The following is a 17,761-nucleotide window of genomic DNA, read 5'->3' as shown; positions in this document are numbered from 1 at the left end:
AAATAGTTTAAAATATTATATGATATTAGGTTATGGACCTAAGCTTTTAATAAATTTCACAAAAGGGTCTTTAACTCATATAGCCTAAATTGTTATATGATATTACATGAAGGATCCAAATTACTAATAAATTTCATAAAAGTCTTAAATGGACTAGTATATTACATCAATGTAGGCTCAAATTACTTTAATACACATTTCTATTATTTAATTGATTTATAACAAATATCTAAATGGAAAAAATTGTGGGATATAGTTTTGAAAAAAAGTGAGGTCCAAATTAATTTAATACTAATTTCTATTATTTAATTTAATTGATTTATAAGAAATATCTAAATGGAAAAAATGGTGGGATACCGTTTTGGAAATAAATGGTCCCAAAATAATTTAATACAAATTTTTATTATTTAATTGATTTATAACAAATATCTAAATGGAAAAAATAACGATATACGATTTTGGAAAGAAGTTGAAAATTTTTCATGCTTTCCTTCCACGAAAACGGTTGCCTACTCCTTCCAACGTGGATTAGGATTTTTACTTCGAAATTTTATAGAGTTCGGAGGTGAAGAAAAGACAGTCGACGGCCGACAAATACAAAACTTCTCGAACATAATCTAGTTAAAAACTTTGAGGTTAGTATTGTATATATTCAACACATATGAAACATTAAGTATATTAGGTATATCTTAGATATTCAATTAAATAGCCAATCAAATGAAAATGTAGTTTTGAATGTGATACATTCTAGAGTTTATTAAGAATTCAACGTTGAAAAAGAACGGTCATTCTATCAAAAAAAATAATAGAACTATATGTCAGTATATAGTATTATTGTATATAATATGAGGTATATATATATTAAAACATAGAACATAACTATTATAGATTGCGGATATATTAAAGTATAATGTAATCAAATACATTTATAAAAGAAAAATATGTATGTATGATCATGTCGTTTACTACTGTTTTAGTAATATTTATTCTACAAACAAAAAATTTAAACACAAATTCTGTAGGAATTATGTATAAGGTATTATTGTATATAATATGAGGTATATATACTAAATAACATATATAAATTCAGTGTATATTTTATTAGTGAAAGGTTCTTATATCCATTTGTTTATGTTTTTTATTTAAATATTCATATTTTATATGGTAAATAATACGTTGTGTTTGAAATAATATTGATTATGTATTAAAGTTGTTTATGACAACAGAAACATGAATGAGAAATAATTATGATGAACATGTATAATATATGTCATTAGAATATTAATTATTTTATAGTATATGTAATGTTGAGAAAAACATTAGTTGATGTTTTATATAATATATCATATAAAACATCAACTAAAAGTATTATATCTCACGGGTAATATATAAAACTAATATAAATGTAAATAAGATATGGTATATATATAATAAATCACGTATATAAACTATTATATAATGCGACAATATTATAAAACTAGTATAATCATAAATAATATGTGGTATATATTTATAAAATCATATCAGAATAACATTAAAAATGAGGGGTATATTGTTAATATATACGATATATACGCATATGATATACTCAGAATGAACTAATCAGGTAGTTTTGTTGTTTAACTATTTAATTTTAAATGGGTAAAAGAACAAATGACTTACTATGACTTTATCGTAGCTTAAGGTGATGAAGAATTGTATATGTCGACGACTTGTTAAGATTATGCAGCTTACGGTTATGAAAAATTTGAATACAAATTGAGAAAACAATGTAATAAGAAGTTCGAATTTTATGATTGAATATCTAAAAGCTTCAAATGATGGAGAATAATAGGTAAAAATAGCTGTCAGTGATGAAGAAGAATAAGTATATTGCGACTTTCAGAGAGGGAGAAGAATTAGGTAAAGATATAATTTTGGAAAGAATATATAAATAGTTTACTACAAATTAGAAAAAAATTGTAAATATTATAATATATTTTAATTTATAATTAATTTAAAAGATACTTGATATTTATTACCATATTAATTAATCAAATAAATTTATGGAAGATATGAAATTCATATTAAATTCAAATCATTTTAAATAAGGTAATTTTTCAAATAATCTTATAAATATAATATCTCATTAATATTCGTATTATATAGTTAATAATTAATGAAAGGTTATGATTGCTCGTAAAATATTATCTTTCCTATTTAATAAAATAATTTTCAAATTAGGACAGTTGTGACATTTCTTATTAAATTAATGTCTTTTGTCTAAAGCTTTCTTCACAAAATGTCTTAAATGGACCTATATATTACATAAAAGTAGAGCCCAAATTACACATATATACACATTCCTATTATTAAATTATTTTAAAAATAAATAAATGAAAAAAAACATGGGTTAGTGTTTTGGGAGGAAATCAACCACAATTCAAACTTTCCTTCTTCAAATGTGGGTTACGGTGGGTCTACTCCTTCCATTATGTTCGCAAAAGTAGCCATTTACAGTAAGAAATTTGTGAGATTTCGACAGCCGGCAAAATTAGTAGATTTTCGACAGATTTTGGATCTAAACTTTAAGATTAGTATTATATATTTTGAATCGTAAGTAGATTAAGATATATTGAGTATCTTTTAGATATTCGATATATTTTAAAGGTATATTATTGTAAGTTTTTCTCTTCTACTTACTCTAATGTTTCTTATATGTGTAAATCAATGTTGAACCACATTTTACACCCACTAGAACCTTAATTACTTTAACAAGAGAGTTTGGAATAATTTAAGTTGGTAAAAGAATTGGAAAAATGAGTGAGTTTTAAAGAGTTAAAGAAAATGGCAAAAGGAGCATTTGAGTCTCTTTTTTTTTTCTTTCCATTCCACCGATCCCTTTCCCTCACGCTACCATCTAGATCTCTAACTCTCCTCCAACGTCAGAACACCACACCCAACAGCTGGAGTCCGTGTCTCTCTCTTTCTCTCCATCGCTACACGTTGTCGACTACAATGATTGAACATCGACCAGACAAACGCACCACCGCCAGCTATTTTCGCACGGAATCGAAGGTTAGCCGATCTGTGTGGTACTTTTTGTCCCTTCTCCGATCAGCCACTATTTAACGATTGGAAGTCGTTCACCAACTCCTGGCCGTCCATTTTTGTTTGTCTTGCACGTTGCCGCTTGGCCACAGTCACGCTACCTCTGAGATTTGTTTTGAGCTAGTTGTCCTGTCTGCAGTGTGTTGATTGAGCCTCCGGTGTGTTGGTGAGTATCAAATCTTTATTGTCTTATCGATGCATTGTCGTTGAAAGGTTGATACTTGAGTCTTGGAATAAAATTTCATTGCTTTAGTTGAGTTCCTGTAAATATTTAGAATACCTATTAAGTTTCGACTTTGATTTTGCAATACCCATTACTTCTAGCTGTTAGATTTAGAGTATTGGGAGATTTTAGCCGTTGTCTAGCCGTGAGAAGACTTGAAATTGGGTGTTGGCACAAATTTGGATAAGATTCTAAGCTTTATGGAGTGGGTCTTAAGTACCCATCTAATCTTAGCGATAATATTGAATAACCTATGATGTTGGATGCTTGTTTTCAAATTTAGAAAGTACTTATAGTGCATTGAAGTTAAGGGTACTTTATTAAGCTCTTGGTAAGGTTTACAATAGTTTTCACATACCGTCTCTAGTTTTTATTTTGGTTTGAGCTACACAAGAAAAATTAAAAATGTAAGGTTGGATTTGTTTGAAATTTAACTCAATTTCTAACAAGTTTTGTGAATAAAACTTGAGCAAATTCTGAAGCTAAGTGAATGACTTTTGAAGTAGAAAACAGGTCACAGACTTTTCACACAATTTCAAGAAGTCTCTGGTTTTTCGAGTATCCTAGAGTGTACAAATGGAACTAAAATCCCTATTGGATATGGTTGGAAATCTTATTCAATGTCCTATAACTTTCATGAAGCACTCGTTAGCCAATTCTGATTAGAAATATGTTTAAATTTAGGATGAAAGTAGGAGGTTGCAGAGTGTAATTTTGGAGTACTTGTTTTTTGAGATAATTATGGATAAATTAAGTGGGAATCTCACTTTTATTTCTTCAAGTAAGGTGTAGGGGTTCCAAAATGAAGATTTTAATATAAAATACATTAAATTTTATTAAGTATTGAAGAAGTTATGAGTTGTTGAAGCTAGCCTACTAAAGCTAACAATTTCTAGAAAAGTACGAATTATGATTTTATTTGTTAAGTGTAGAATTCATGAGCATCATAGTTTGTGCGTCATCTTAATTTATTATAGAAAGATAAGACTATTTAAGATCGTTTTAGACAAGTTTAAGTAAGTTCCTAAGTATTTGACTTGTTAGATTGGTATCGAGATTGTTAATGGATCTAAACTTCTAAAGTAGGAATATTTGATATAAGAGCTTATGGGATTAAAAGATGACTTAAGTTAAGGTGCTTATGGTTAAGAGTTGAAGTTGAAGTTTAAGGGTCCAAAAGTGTATCCACCTAAAAGAACCATTGAGCTTGAACTAAGTTGGATGTTTATTGGGTTAAGTATCTATATTTCAAGTCTAAGGGTTCGTAGGTGAAAAGTCTAGTCTAGTCCTAACCACTATGAAAATTTGAGGACCTTAGAAACATAAAATGGATTTAGGTTACCTTATGAGGTATTTTGCAAATAGTTGTAGCCTCGTGTTATGTGCAAACAATGATGAGACCTTCTATGTTTTAGGCCAAATTAAAATCTCGGGGGATCGAGTTTTTAAGGTGAGTGTGGTTACTTTCAAACATTGGATATGAAAATTGTTTTAAACGTACTTTTAAACTTAGTTTGTGAATAAGTGTTGGTATAACTTGCTTTAATAAAAGTGTACTATTGATAATGATCTCTAACGAAAGTCTTTGGCTTTGCATGAGTTCTCTACAATGTGAATTTGTAATACGTGTTCTTGAACATAATTTGATTTAATTACGATTTTTGTGAGTTATGATCAAAATGTGTTTTATAATGAGTTGATAAAATATGTTTACCTTGGTTTTATCGATGAGAATGTTTTGTTTGTTTATTAAGAAAACTCTGTTTTAGCTTTGAATTGCTTGAAAAATTATGAAACATATTTATAGATGTTGGTTTATGATAATGGAATGTTAAGGTTGGTTTTTGAACCACAAAACTGATGTACCAAGGTGATTTTACCAGTAGACTACGTGAATGTGTTTTCATAGCACCACCTATGGTTGTCAAGGAGTTTCGGGGTTGAAAGAGGTCGTGACTGGAGATCCGAGAACCTGAGCCTAGGTGAGGATGTGGATGGAGGATTTTGATATGGCTTCGAGTCTTGCTTAACCCATGGTGGGTGACTCTACGTGCACATAGGAGCATAGGGATGCTATTATTGTGGTAGGTGCTAAATATGTATGAGCTCTGTTTGGCCACATGTTTCTTTGTGGTGATCTCGTGTGAGCTATTTTGAGCCGTGTATTTAGCATGCTATCATGGTTGGATTGGATGGATGTTGTTACTGTGGTAGGTGTTAAGTATGTGTGAGCTTCATTTGGCCGCGTGTTTCCTTATGGATATGGATCGGGTGTGAGCTATTACGGATCGTGTATTTAGTATGTTATTATGATCGGATTGGATGGAGGTTACTATTTGTGGTGGGTACTAAATATGTGTGAGCTAGTTGTGGCCGCATGATTCTTTGATCATGTGCGAGCTATTCTTGACCGTATATTTAGGCATCTTGCCAGGGTCAAATTGACTACAGGTTTTTTGGTATTACTTGTGAGTTATGGTAAAATATGATTTTAATGTTTTAATTATTATTTTGTTATGGATGTTACATTTAAACCGTTTGAAAGTATGTTTTACAAGCTTTTACTTCTAGAAACTAAACTTGTCACTCACCTAGTTTAGCTCATGTTTTCAATGTCCCCTCCTCCCCCAGGTAGCGGTCAAGTATCAAGTGTTAGTTGAATCTCTATCATCGATTGTAGATCTTCATTTTGTATGTATATAGTTAGTTTTGTGTTTGCTTCATGGGTTAGATGTAGCAAAAGAGACACTAGGGACTTGTGTTTTGAAATATATATTCTTGAATAAATTGTAATAATTTTGTATGTAATATCAAGCTTGATTCTTAATCTCTACTTGAACTCTAAGATCGCTTGGATGTATGTGGTGTGACACACTTATTGCGTTGTAGTATTTGAAGTTTAGTTATATGTGTTTAGAAGTGAAGATATCCTATTTTCAAGTTTGGCTACCCATGTTTTAGGGGAGGTGGTGCCAAAATTTTTGTAGAATTTTGATTGAAAAAATATTCTATTAACCTTACATTTGAAAAAGAGAATGTTTTAAAGTGTATATTCACACCACGATCTAGGTTGAAAACCTAGAACGGGGTGTGACAATTATAGTATATATTGTTCATTTGAAAAAATATATGACAAATATAAGGTATATAATATGAAGTGAGAATGTGTATGGATGATATTCTCACTACATACTATAGATACTATAGTATTGTTTTATTATTATTTAATATATAAAATATATATTTTTAAATCCAAGTTATGTCGAAATTATGTAGTTTAGTACATGTAATTTACCGTATATTTAAAATAGAAATTTTTACTACAATAACAACTTGACATTGCTATATGATAAACAAAAAAACAAATAATATTACTAAATGGAAAAATTCTGACATGTTACTGTATGTCACTCGATATGTCTTATTGTATTTACTGTATGTATGTGTAAGCAATATTATGGAATAAAAAGTTAAAACATTCAATATAAAGTACCAATAATTATACTATTTTAGTATTATTTTATTATATATATTTTTTAAATTCAAATTCTGTCGGAATTATGTAGTTTACTACGTGTAGTTTACATTATATTTTAAATATAATGTTTATATGACTAACAATTTAATATTACTATATGATAAACAAAATAACAAAGAACATTATTGAAGGAAAAAATTTGGGCGTGTTACTATATGTCAATATATTTATTCTATATATAAAGTGGTATAGATGTATAAACAATATTATGGAATAAAAAGTTAAAACGTTCAGGTAAAGTACGATGTAATGGAATTGAGTAAGACAACCCACCAGAAGTTTGACAAGAACGAAAAAACGAAATAAACTAAAGACCAAATAAAAAACGATGAAGAACAAAATTGAAGACACCGGAATTGATAGAAGAAAAGACCAAAATTGAAGGATGAAGAAGTCGTTGTCGACACCGGATGAAATTTTTCAGATGTTTTATGTGGTGAAAATAAGGATATACGGTTATATTTAATTATTAAATTATTTCATTTTAGAAAAGATTTTATTTGATATTTAATTAATAAACTATTTCCAAATTATTTTCATAATAAAGTTGTATAATTAGTAGCATAAATAAGAAAATAATTTGAATTTAATTTCAAAAATTATATATAATTAATAATTATGATAATGTTATAACTGTCGTAAAAATATATGAAATCCAAATCAAGATAATAAATTTTAATTTAAGACATTTGTGAAATTTCGTAGTAAATTTAGATATTTTCTCTAAATCTTTCAAAAAAACAATTTGTCTATATTCCTACACGGCCCAATTTATAAATATTTTGAAATATAAAGAATCTGAAATATTGAATTTATCTATCATTATTTTAGGGATATGATGTAAGATTTGAATACAAATTGGATGATATAAATTCTAATTTCAAATTGTTATAAAAAATATGAATTATGTCTTATTTAATAATTATTTATAAATATTATAAAATATAAAGAATCGGAAATTGTTGAATTTATCTTTGTCATTATCTTTACCATTATTTTACGGGTAAGATCTAAAATTTGAATTCAAAAGGTTGTTAAACGTATCTATTATGAACTACAGAAATAAATTGTTAATTGATTGATTTAAATTCTAAGAATTCGAAAAATATTAAAATATTAATCGGAAAATCTTCTTCTTTATCCTTTTCTACCTTGTGAAGGTGCTCATCAAATCTAGTACAAATAAATTGTTAATTAGTTGATTTGAATCCTGATAATCCAAAAATATGGTAGAAAATACCGTCATATTTTTACGGAATGTTGGTGCAAAATATCATATTTAGTTAAGATTTATCAAAGTTGAATGTTGTTTGCAAATACACTTATTCGTGAAACAGTTTTGAACTATGCCTATGTGGTTTTTGTGAATCTGTGGTATTCTGTATTTGTAAGAGATGAATTGTCCTATGTAAAGGGGTATAATCGGAAAAACTGTTCACACCAAAGTCCGATAAATTAACGTCTAAAATTTTAAAATCTTAATAAAATAAGATAATTATGTTAAGAAAAATACCTAAATTTGGGGAGTTCACAGTTATTCTCGAATCTGCATGGTGTTCTCAACTTGTAAATCAATTAAAATACATTGTATTAGTATAATAAGATTTATATTGTAGTCAATCGCATATTCCAACTTATTCAGATAATGAGGATGTATTGTTAAGTTTCAACAAATTTTATACATTCGTTTCATGATATGAATCTTGAGTTTTGGGTAGTTTAATGTGCAAATACGAGCTATTTTCAGAAGCACCAGCAAATACATAGTAAACAACCAAGGTATATTTTCTATTTATTTTTTTTAAAAAAAATCTATATAACTCCCACATGAATATAATTTTTTTAAAAAAAAATTAAGATAATAGTAATTCTCACTATGAAATATTTTTTTAAAATAAGGAACAACCCATTAGCACGATTTTAGGGAATGATACAATTTTAAATTCATAATGTTATTAACTATAGTATTTGAATTCAAATTTTTTTATAAAGGTTTTGAAATATAAATAATCTGAAATATTAGATTTATGTTTGTCATTATTTTTTTGGATATCAACCAAATATTCCACAATTTAATGGGATAATAATTTTTTTAATAAAATAAGTGAAAAATGTAATTAAGGCGATTTTAGGAAATAATAAAATTTAAAATTTAAATTGTTATAACAATACGACTTTTTTGAGGTGTTTAAATTCAATTTTTTTTATAAATATTTTGGAACGTAAATAATCAAAGAATGTTGAATTTATGTTTGTCATTATTTTAAGATATGATCGTTTAAAAAAATTCAAACGGACGGTTTCAGTGAAAATCTAACTTCAAATTGTTATTAGAAATTACAAATTTTGTGACATAATTGGACAATTTGATAGACAAAAATAGGTGATATTCAGGAGATGCATATCTAAATATTGAATTGGTAAGTGAATATTAAGTTCAAACATCATCAACTTGATTTTATGAAGTTTTTTTTAATAGAAAAATTATTTTATTAGAATTAAAGTGAGCCTATATAACTCAATTAGGTTATTTACCAAAAGAAATTAAAAGATCTTGGAAACCTAAAAAGAAAATTGGTCAATGATAGTGAAAATTAAGAATAAATTAATAAAAACAAATAAATTGAAACAAACACTAACAAACCGCTCTATTTAATTTTAAAAAAATGATATAATTAAAAATAATAATATCAAAAACTAAGAAAGAAAAAAAAATAATAATAAAAATAAATTGAGAAAACAAGATACTAAATTAAAAATCATTCCACTATTTTATTTTTCATTTATACATTATATTTCCCTTAAACCGTTTTACTTTTATTCTATATAAATCCATTGTTTCCAAATTTTCACCCTTTCAACTTATTTTCTATTATCAATTTCTAATTTCTCCTATAAAAACCTTTCTCCCTAATTCAAAAAATATCTATCATCTCAAATTTTTATATTCTCATCAATCCATGGATCTTCCTCAAAAGTTCACAAAAACTCATGTAATTTTCTTTCCTTTTTAATGTCTCTTTAATTTTTTTTTTCTATGGAAATTTTCATGTTGATTATTGAAAATGATTAGTGGGCTTTTTTTTTCAATTTCCTCAATAACAATTCCTTTCTTTTATATATTGTTAAAAGATGTATCCAATGAAAAGATGAAAAATTTCTTGCTTACCAAGTTTTAACCTGAAAACAATATATATGGAAAAAATTCTTGCTTCCCAAGCTTGTTTTATTTTATATTTATATATGGAAAAAAATAAATTTTTGAAAAGATTATCAAATATATTTATTGAAATATTTTAATTAAATTTATTAAATTCATTTAATTAAAAATATCAAATAAATATATTAAAATCTTTTATTTCCCTAAATCCCTCACGTCTCCACGTTTGTTGAAACCCTACTCTCATCTCCACACTCGAGTTCCACACAACACAGAGCGGGAACGACGAATGACTTCCACCCGACGAACGGCTTCCACACGGCCAACGGCTTCCACGGCAAACGGCAAACGACAAACCGCTTCCGAACAGCGAAGTTCTTCCGCGTTCAAATGTATTATGCTCCCCATTCTTATTGTATTTAACATTTTTCTATGAATAATGCTCCCTTGAATTTGATTTATATCTTGTAATTAAGGATGACATTGTAAATCCAAAGTGAGAAAAACACAAAGAGAATAAATATGAGAATGAGTCTGGTATGTTTATATTTATTTGTGTTGTGTGTTTATACGGTTTATGTTCAAATTCGTAAACAAATGGTATAATCTAATTGACAAATAAAAGACTATCATTTTTCTTTACCATTGTTATTTTTTTTACAGTAATGAGTAATGAGAAATTGAGAGTGACTCTCGTATGTTTATATATTATTTGTGTTATGTGTTGATACTGTTTATGTTCAAATTCGTAAACAAATGATATAATCTAATTGACAAATAAAAGACTATCATTTTTCTAAGTAATGAGTAATGAGAAATTAAGAAATTAAGAGTGACTCTTGTATGTTTTTTTAGAAAGACAGTAGTTAAGTTATCGTTATGGCTATAATTACAGTGTTGATTTTTTTATAGTAATGAGTAATGAATTGATATATTTACTCTTATTGGTAAGATTCATATTTTAGATGAATGCCATTTTTTTTATAGTAAATGAGTAATGAATTGATATATTTACTCTTATTGGTAAGATTCATACTTTAGATGAATACCCTCAAATGCAATTCAATTACAATTTGTACATTTTTTTTTATGGCAAATGACAATTAAATTTACTTCCTTAAACTTTCAAAATTAATATTTAAGTGATCCAACTTATCTATATAATTAAATTAAACCCTCATATTTAATCATATACTAAAAAGAATGGGCGTATGAGGCAATTCAAACATTCCCTAATATGTAAATTAATGGGTTTTTAATGATTGTTGTATTGAATTAGGAACCATAAAAAAATTTGTTTTTGGTTGAGTTTAGATTTTTCATGATCCTTCTGAATGTGCTCTTTCAAATCCTTTGTATGTTTCCTTATGATAGCAAAATGTTGATATTGATTAACTTTTTGTTTTAATTTTGAATCATGCAGCAATATGTTGAATAAGTGTTACTATCTCTTATGTAATTTTGATCATAGTTTGGGTCACAAATACTTATGTTCTATAAGAAATATCAATTTTATATAATATTTATGAATTGTATGAGTTACCTAATTTGGAATATTGTAATTTTTTTTTGTAGCTCCAAGATCAACATATTATAAGTATGGATAAATCATGGATGTCAAAGAGTAGATTATCTAAAGAGTTTGAGTTGGGTGTAGATAACTTTATCCGATTTGGATTTTCCAATACAAATAATACTTCTATACGTTGTCCTTGTTTAAAGTGTGGAAATTGTCAAAGACATAAAACTCATTATATTAGAGATCATTTATATTTTAATGGTATTGATGAAAGTTATAAGATTTGGTTTTGGCATGGCGAAGAACTTCATGCTAAAATAATATGGTACTTTCCACCAATTCTACGATTTCAACGAATGTTTAGAAGTGTTGAATGTGCTAAAAACTTAACTTGGCATGCTAATGAAAGAGAAATTGATGATAAATTACTGCATCCTGCTGACTCTCCATCTTGGAAGTTAATCGACACCATGTGGCCAAATTTTAGTTCCAAACCTAGGAATCTTCGTTTAGCATTGTCAGCAGATGGAATAAATCCACATAGTGATATGAGCTCCAAGTACAATTGTTGGCCAGTTGTGATGGTGATTTATAATCTTCCCCCATGGTTGTGTATGAAACGAAAGTTCATGATGTTATCAATATTGATTTCAGGTCCAAAGCAACCAGGGGATGACATTGGGATATACTTAGAACCATTGATTGATGATTTAAAACTTTTGTGGGAAAGTGGTGTGCAATGCTACGATGCCTACAATGAAGAACTATTCAACTTAAAAACAGTTTTATTATGAACGATCAATGATTTTTCAGCATATGGAAACCTTAGTGGATGTAGTGTGAAAGGGTATAAGGCATGTCCAATTTGTGGAGATAACACATCTTCAATACGATTGAAATATGGGGAAAAAATGGCATACCTTGAGCATCGAAAATTTCTACCACAGAATCATCCTTTTCGTCGTCAAAAGAAACCGTTTAATGGTCAGCGAGAACTTGGAAGTATTTCCGAACCTTTGTCTGGGGAGGTTGTATTTGACAAAACTAAAAATCTTTACATTCAAAGAGGAAAAATAAACAAGAAAAGAAAACACTCTAAAAAAAGCACAATGAGTTGTTGGAATAGGCAGTCTGCTTTTTTTGAGCTCCCCTATTGGAAGCATCTTCATGTTAGACATTGTTTAGACGTGATGCATATTGAGAAAAACATTTGCATGAATATTTTAGGTACACTTCTTGATATTCCAGGAAAAACTAAGGACGGTTTGAATGTTAGACGTGATTTAACTTATTTAAAGATTCGACCTGAGCTTACTCCTATTAATGAGGATAAAAACATATTCATTCCCCCTGCTTGTTATACTCTTACTAAGAAAGAAAAATGTTTTCTTTTAAAGACGTTATCAGAAATGAAAGTTTCGGGGGTTACTCTTCCAATATTAGGAATCTTGTGTCAATAGAAGATTCAAAACTGAACGGTCTAAAATCTCATGATTGTCATATCCTCTTACAACAATTGCTCCCTGTTGCCATCAGATCCGTGCTTCCAAAACATGTTCGATATGCTATAACTCATCTGTGTCTTTTGTTCCAAAACATATAAAATTTCCTATTTGTTTCCTATTCCAAAAATGGTTATGAGCATTCCCATATCTTAGCCATTTACAAAATTGACATGATCATATCTAGGTGTGTCTATCATATATATGTACCGAGCTAAAAATTCAGCCCACTTCCCTCGTACTTCATCCAATTCAAGTTTTGTGTATGGGCTTCTCGTATCAATCGATAAAACATAAAAAGTAGAATACACTTTGTAAAATATTTGAGTTAGTCATATTATACTATCTAGGATTTTTTTAAAAAATAATGTGTTTTGTGAAAATATTTTGAAAAATAGGATTGTTGGGAAAGAAATTATAAGAATAAGTTTGTTTCCCAAACTATTTTCAAAAATAGGTGTTTTTTTGAAATTGAATGAAGTCGTGTACGGGGTACACGACTTCCAAATGAAATTGAACGAAGTCGTGTACCCCGTACACGACTTCCTAAATGCACATGTCAGCACATTTGACCACTTCGCTCCACGTATGCACGAGTTTGACCCACGTGGACGGAAGTCGTGTACGGGGTACACGACTTCCTAAATAAGTGTTTTTAAAATTATTATATTTTAAAAGATTAACCATTTTTAGGGTAAAAACATTTGTGAAAGACGGATTTGTTTTTAAAATAATGTGTTTTTAAAAAGTATTTTCAAAATTAGGGTAGTTGGAAATTTATGTTTTTGTTTAAATCTTCAACTTTAAATATGTGAAAATTTTAGTTTTTGTTTAAATGGCCAAATTTTTGGTAGTTTATGTTTATTATGAACAAATTAAAAAAATAAACCAAAGATAAACACATCATTAGTGATATCTTATAAGAATTTTGAACGTTTTTTTTAATACTTGGTTCTCTACTTTTAAAAAATATATATTATATATTGATATTATTAAGAATACTCCTACATCTAAATCATGTATTAGCAACTTCTAATTTATAATTAATTTTAAAAAGTTCAACTTTTTATTTATACAACTTGAATAAGTTCTAGCAAAATTTAAAAACACTTAAATTATACAACTTAAGAAGCTTCCCCATCTCCCTCTACGACATCATCGCCTTGTCGTCGTCGTCGCCGTCGAATGCGTCTACGATCTGTGTCGACAACATTTAAACGTCGAGTCCGCTGAACAAGGCTGTCTATATCTCCCATGACTTCGTCACACATTGGACTAAAAATTTCAAAATTGTTTTCCATGGAGACTCGACGTACGTCTTCAACAAAATTATTCTGAACGATTGTAAATAATATAATTAAAAAATGTTCATGCTTGTATTAAATTTATAAATCATATTAAAACTATTACCATGTGATAACAGGAAGCGCCATCACGTGTCATGAAGCGTCGGGTAATCGATGTGTACCAGGAAAAGTAGTTATCTGATACTGTCGGCTTCTGTGTTGCTTCTGCTTCGGCACAAAAATTATTTTGTGAATGCCACATTGTTATATGCTCTGCATGAATCCTACTCCAATCTTGATCGTGCTTGCCTCTTAAATCAATTTGGTGTAGGTCCTGATCTGTGGAGCAAAACTCTGGTGGCATTTGTAGCATATGGAACTGTCGCAATACATGATCTGCTTATGCTTCTCAACGAGATGAAAGCAAACCATAGGACCCACATATGTCCACATCGCTTGACCGTTATAACATTGACGTGGAAGCAATGCCATAATGTGGGACGTGTATGGTGTCCAATTAATCTGTTAAAAAAAACGAACATAAGGAAACAACAAAAAACATGCCTACGCAATATTGGTATAACATTTTACTACCTGAGAGTTGATCAGCCGATCAAAAAACATTCGGTAGGTGATCAACATATTTGCAGACAGTTCTGACAATAGTATAACGCCGCTCCATCTAATGTGAGAAATGAAATCATTAATAAGTTATAAACCCTGCAAATTTTACTAAAAATATATATATATATATATATATATATATATAAAATACCTTAAACTCAAAGGTCAACCAACTGACACCTCAACTGGTACTTGTGGTGCCAGAATAGGAAATCTGTCATACGCCCATACTTGCAACAATATTAATGGGCCAGCAATCTCAAAAGATCATGCATTACTCGCTCGACACAATTCCCTATACAACCATGCGAGACATGCAGCGCCCCAAGCATACGTACCAGCCTGGTCAAAATTAATTAAAAGCGGGAGGAACATACAGTGGACCAGGGTGTTTGATTTGTCTGCAAATAGAAAGCCTCCAATTAACTGCATAATGTATGCACGAGCGTATCTTTGAACGCTCACTACATCAGCATCCGGTGGCAATTCTGTGAACTGTTCTGCCAACCAAGGAAGGCTCAATCGTTGACCTTTCATTTCAGGATTATTTTTATAATTTTATTATGATTATTATTATTATTATTATTAGTCAAATCAATCGGGAAAGAAAAAAAGTACATTTAACATTAATTAGGTTAGGTTTTGATTTTTATTAATAATTATTATTTTTAATAATAATAATAATAATTTTATTATGATTATTATTATTATTATTATTAGTCAAATCAATCGGGAAAGAAAAAAAGTACATTTAACATTAATTAGGTTAGATTTTGATTTTTATTAATAATAATTATTTTTAATAATAATAATAATAATTTTATTATGATGATTATTATTATTATTAGTCAAATCAATCGAAAAAGAAAAAAAAGTACATTTAACATTAATTAGGTTAGGTTTTGATTTTTATTAATAATTATTATTTTTAATAATAATAATAATAATTTTATTATGATTATTATTATTATTATTATTAGTCAAATCAATTGGGAAAGAAAAAAAAGTATATTTAACATTAATTAGGTTAGGTTTTGATTTTTATTAATAATGATTATTTTTAATAATAATAATAATAATTTTAAATTATTATTATTATTAAGGTTAAAAAATAACAAAATTCAAAAAAAATATAACAAAATTCAAAAGATATATCTAAATTCAAAAGATATATCTAAATTCAAAGATATATCTAAATTCAAAGATATATTTAAATTCAAAGATATATCTAAATTCAAAGATATAACTAAATTCAAAGATATAACTAAATTAAAAAAAAACATAACTAAATTCAAAAAAACATAACTAAATTAAAAAAAATATAACTAAATTCAAAAAAATATAACTAAATTCAAACAATTTTTTTCCACAAAATAAGAAAATAAAATAACAAATCTAAATAAAATTAGGGTTAGAATAAACATACCTTGTGAAGATGAATGAGACAATGGAGGATAGGAGACAATGGAGGATAGGGGAAGCCTACAACAAAAAATAAATTATTTTATCAACATAATAATAAAATAAAATAATTTTAACAACAAAATCGTATACTCATCCACGATTTTTAGAAAAACATACCTTTATGACGAAATAGAAGAGGAAAAGTGAAGAGAGGAAGAGAAAATTTGAAAGGAAAAATGGATGAGAGGAAAAGAGAAGAGGGGAAGAGAAAATTTGAAGTTGGAAGGGAGAATGAAATAGGAAGAGAAAAGATGAAGAGTGGGAAAGGAAAGATGAAGTTGGGAGGAAGAATGGGTTAGAAAGAGGAAAGATGAAGAGAGAGAAAACTAGATGAAGGAAGAGGAAATATGAAGGAAGAGGAAAGGAAAGATGAAGGAAGAGGAAAGGAAAGAGGAAGGAAGAACGAAAAAGAGGAAGAGGAAAAATTTAGAGAGGAAGGAAAAAATATTTGGAATGAAGGCAGAATGAGGGAATTCTAGGGTTTTTAAAATAGGCGAAGTCGTGTACCCCGTACACGACTTCCTGCATGCGCGACACGTGTCCACACCCTCTGAACCCTACGTCCACCCGTGAACCCTACGGTTGACTGGACTGTTGACCGTTGACTCATTGTACGGAAGTCGTGTACGGGGTACACGACTTCCACCATACGCGGCAAAATGTGCCAGCTGTACGGGAGTCGTGTACCCGGTACACGACTCCAGTCAAAAAACGTGGGCCGGGTCCACGACTCCACTCGAATATCGTAAGCCCGGTCCACGACACCAAATCGATTTGTGGAAGTCGTGTACCCCCTACACGACTTCAGTCACCTATTTTTGAAAATACTTTCCCAACTACCCTATTTTTGTAAATACTTTTACAAAAGACATTATTTTTAAAAAAAAATCCTACTATCTATAACATTATAATGTAAATAGTTTAGAAACATACCGCATGAGTGACAATGTTTGTGTCCTTAGTCACAATTTCTCACATGTATCTCATGACATAATATCCACATTCAATAGTATCTATTTGTAAATGACACTATAACACAACCAATTAACAATGCATATATATTATATTATGTGCTAGATTAAAATAAAAATTATTTTATAAATATATTTACCTTTACCGTTTTCCAAAATGTTGTTTTTCTTGTCTTTTTCAAATTCTTCTGAGATTGAAAAATTGTCAAGGCCCTACATTTTCCAAAGTATAGTTTAAATCAAAATTAAATTGATTTTTTTAGGGATAAAAAAAAACATAAATGGAGTTAGCTTACGTATTCGTTATGTACTTGATATCTTCTCGGGAACTTGTTCTCAATGAGTCAAGATGGTAACTCACATCATCATATGCATTAATGACTA

The 17,761-nt window shown here is 28.7% G+C and overlaps 2 long non-coding RNA genes across 2 annotated transcripts; one reads left to right on the top strand and one right to left on the bottom strand.

Annotated features, from left to right (window-relative positions):
- Positions 1-2,847: 2,847 nt before the first annotated feature.
- Positions 2,848-5,839, top strand: LOC116405212. Its single transcript, XR_004218375.1, has 2 exons — positions 2,848-3,256; positions 5,197-5,839. It is a non-coding gene; the product is annotated as an uncharacterized LOC116405212 (long non-coding RNA).
- Positions 5,840-13,989: 8,150 nt separating this feature from the next.
- Positions 13,990-15,010, bottom strand: LOC116405289. Its single transcript, XR_004218446.1, has 2 exons — positions 14,913-15,010; positions 13,990-14,840 (listed from the first exon to the last, which is right to left on the bottom strand). It is a non-coding gene; the product is annotated as an uncharacterized LOC116405289 (long non-coding RNA).
- Positions 15,011-17,761: the final 2,751 nt, after the last annotated feature.

The sequence above is a fragment of the Cucumis sativus genome, chromosome 7 (genome assembly GCF_000004075.3).
Source record: "Cucumis sativus cultivar 9930 chromosome 7, Cucumber_9930_V3, whole genome shotgun sequence".
Classification (NCBI taxonomy): Eukaryota; Viridiplantae; Streptophyta; class Magnoliopsida; order Cucurbitales; family Cucurbitaceae; genus Cucumis; species Cucumis sativus.
Note: the sequence above shows the minus strand (reverse complement) of the source record. Positions and strands in the feature narration are given on the sequence as shown.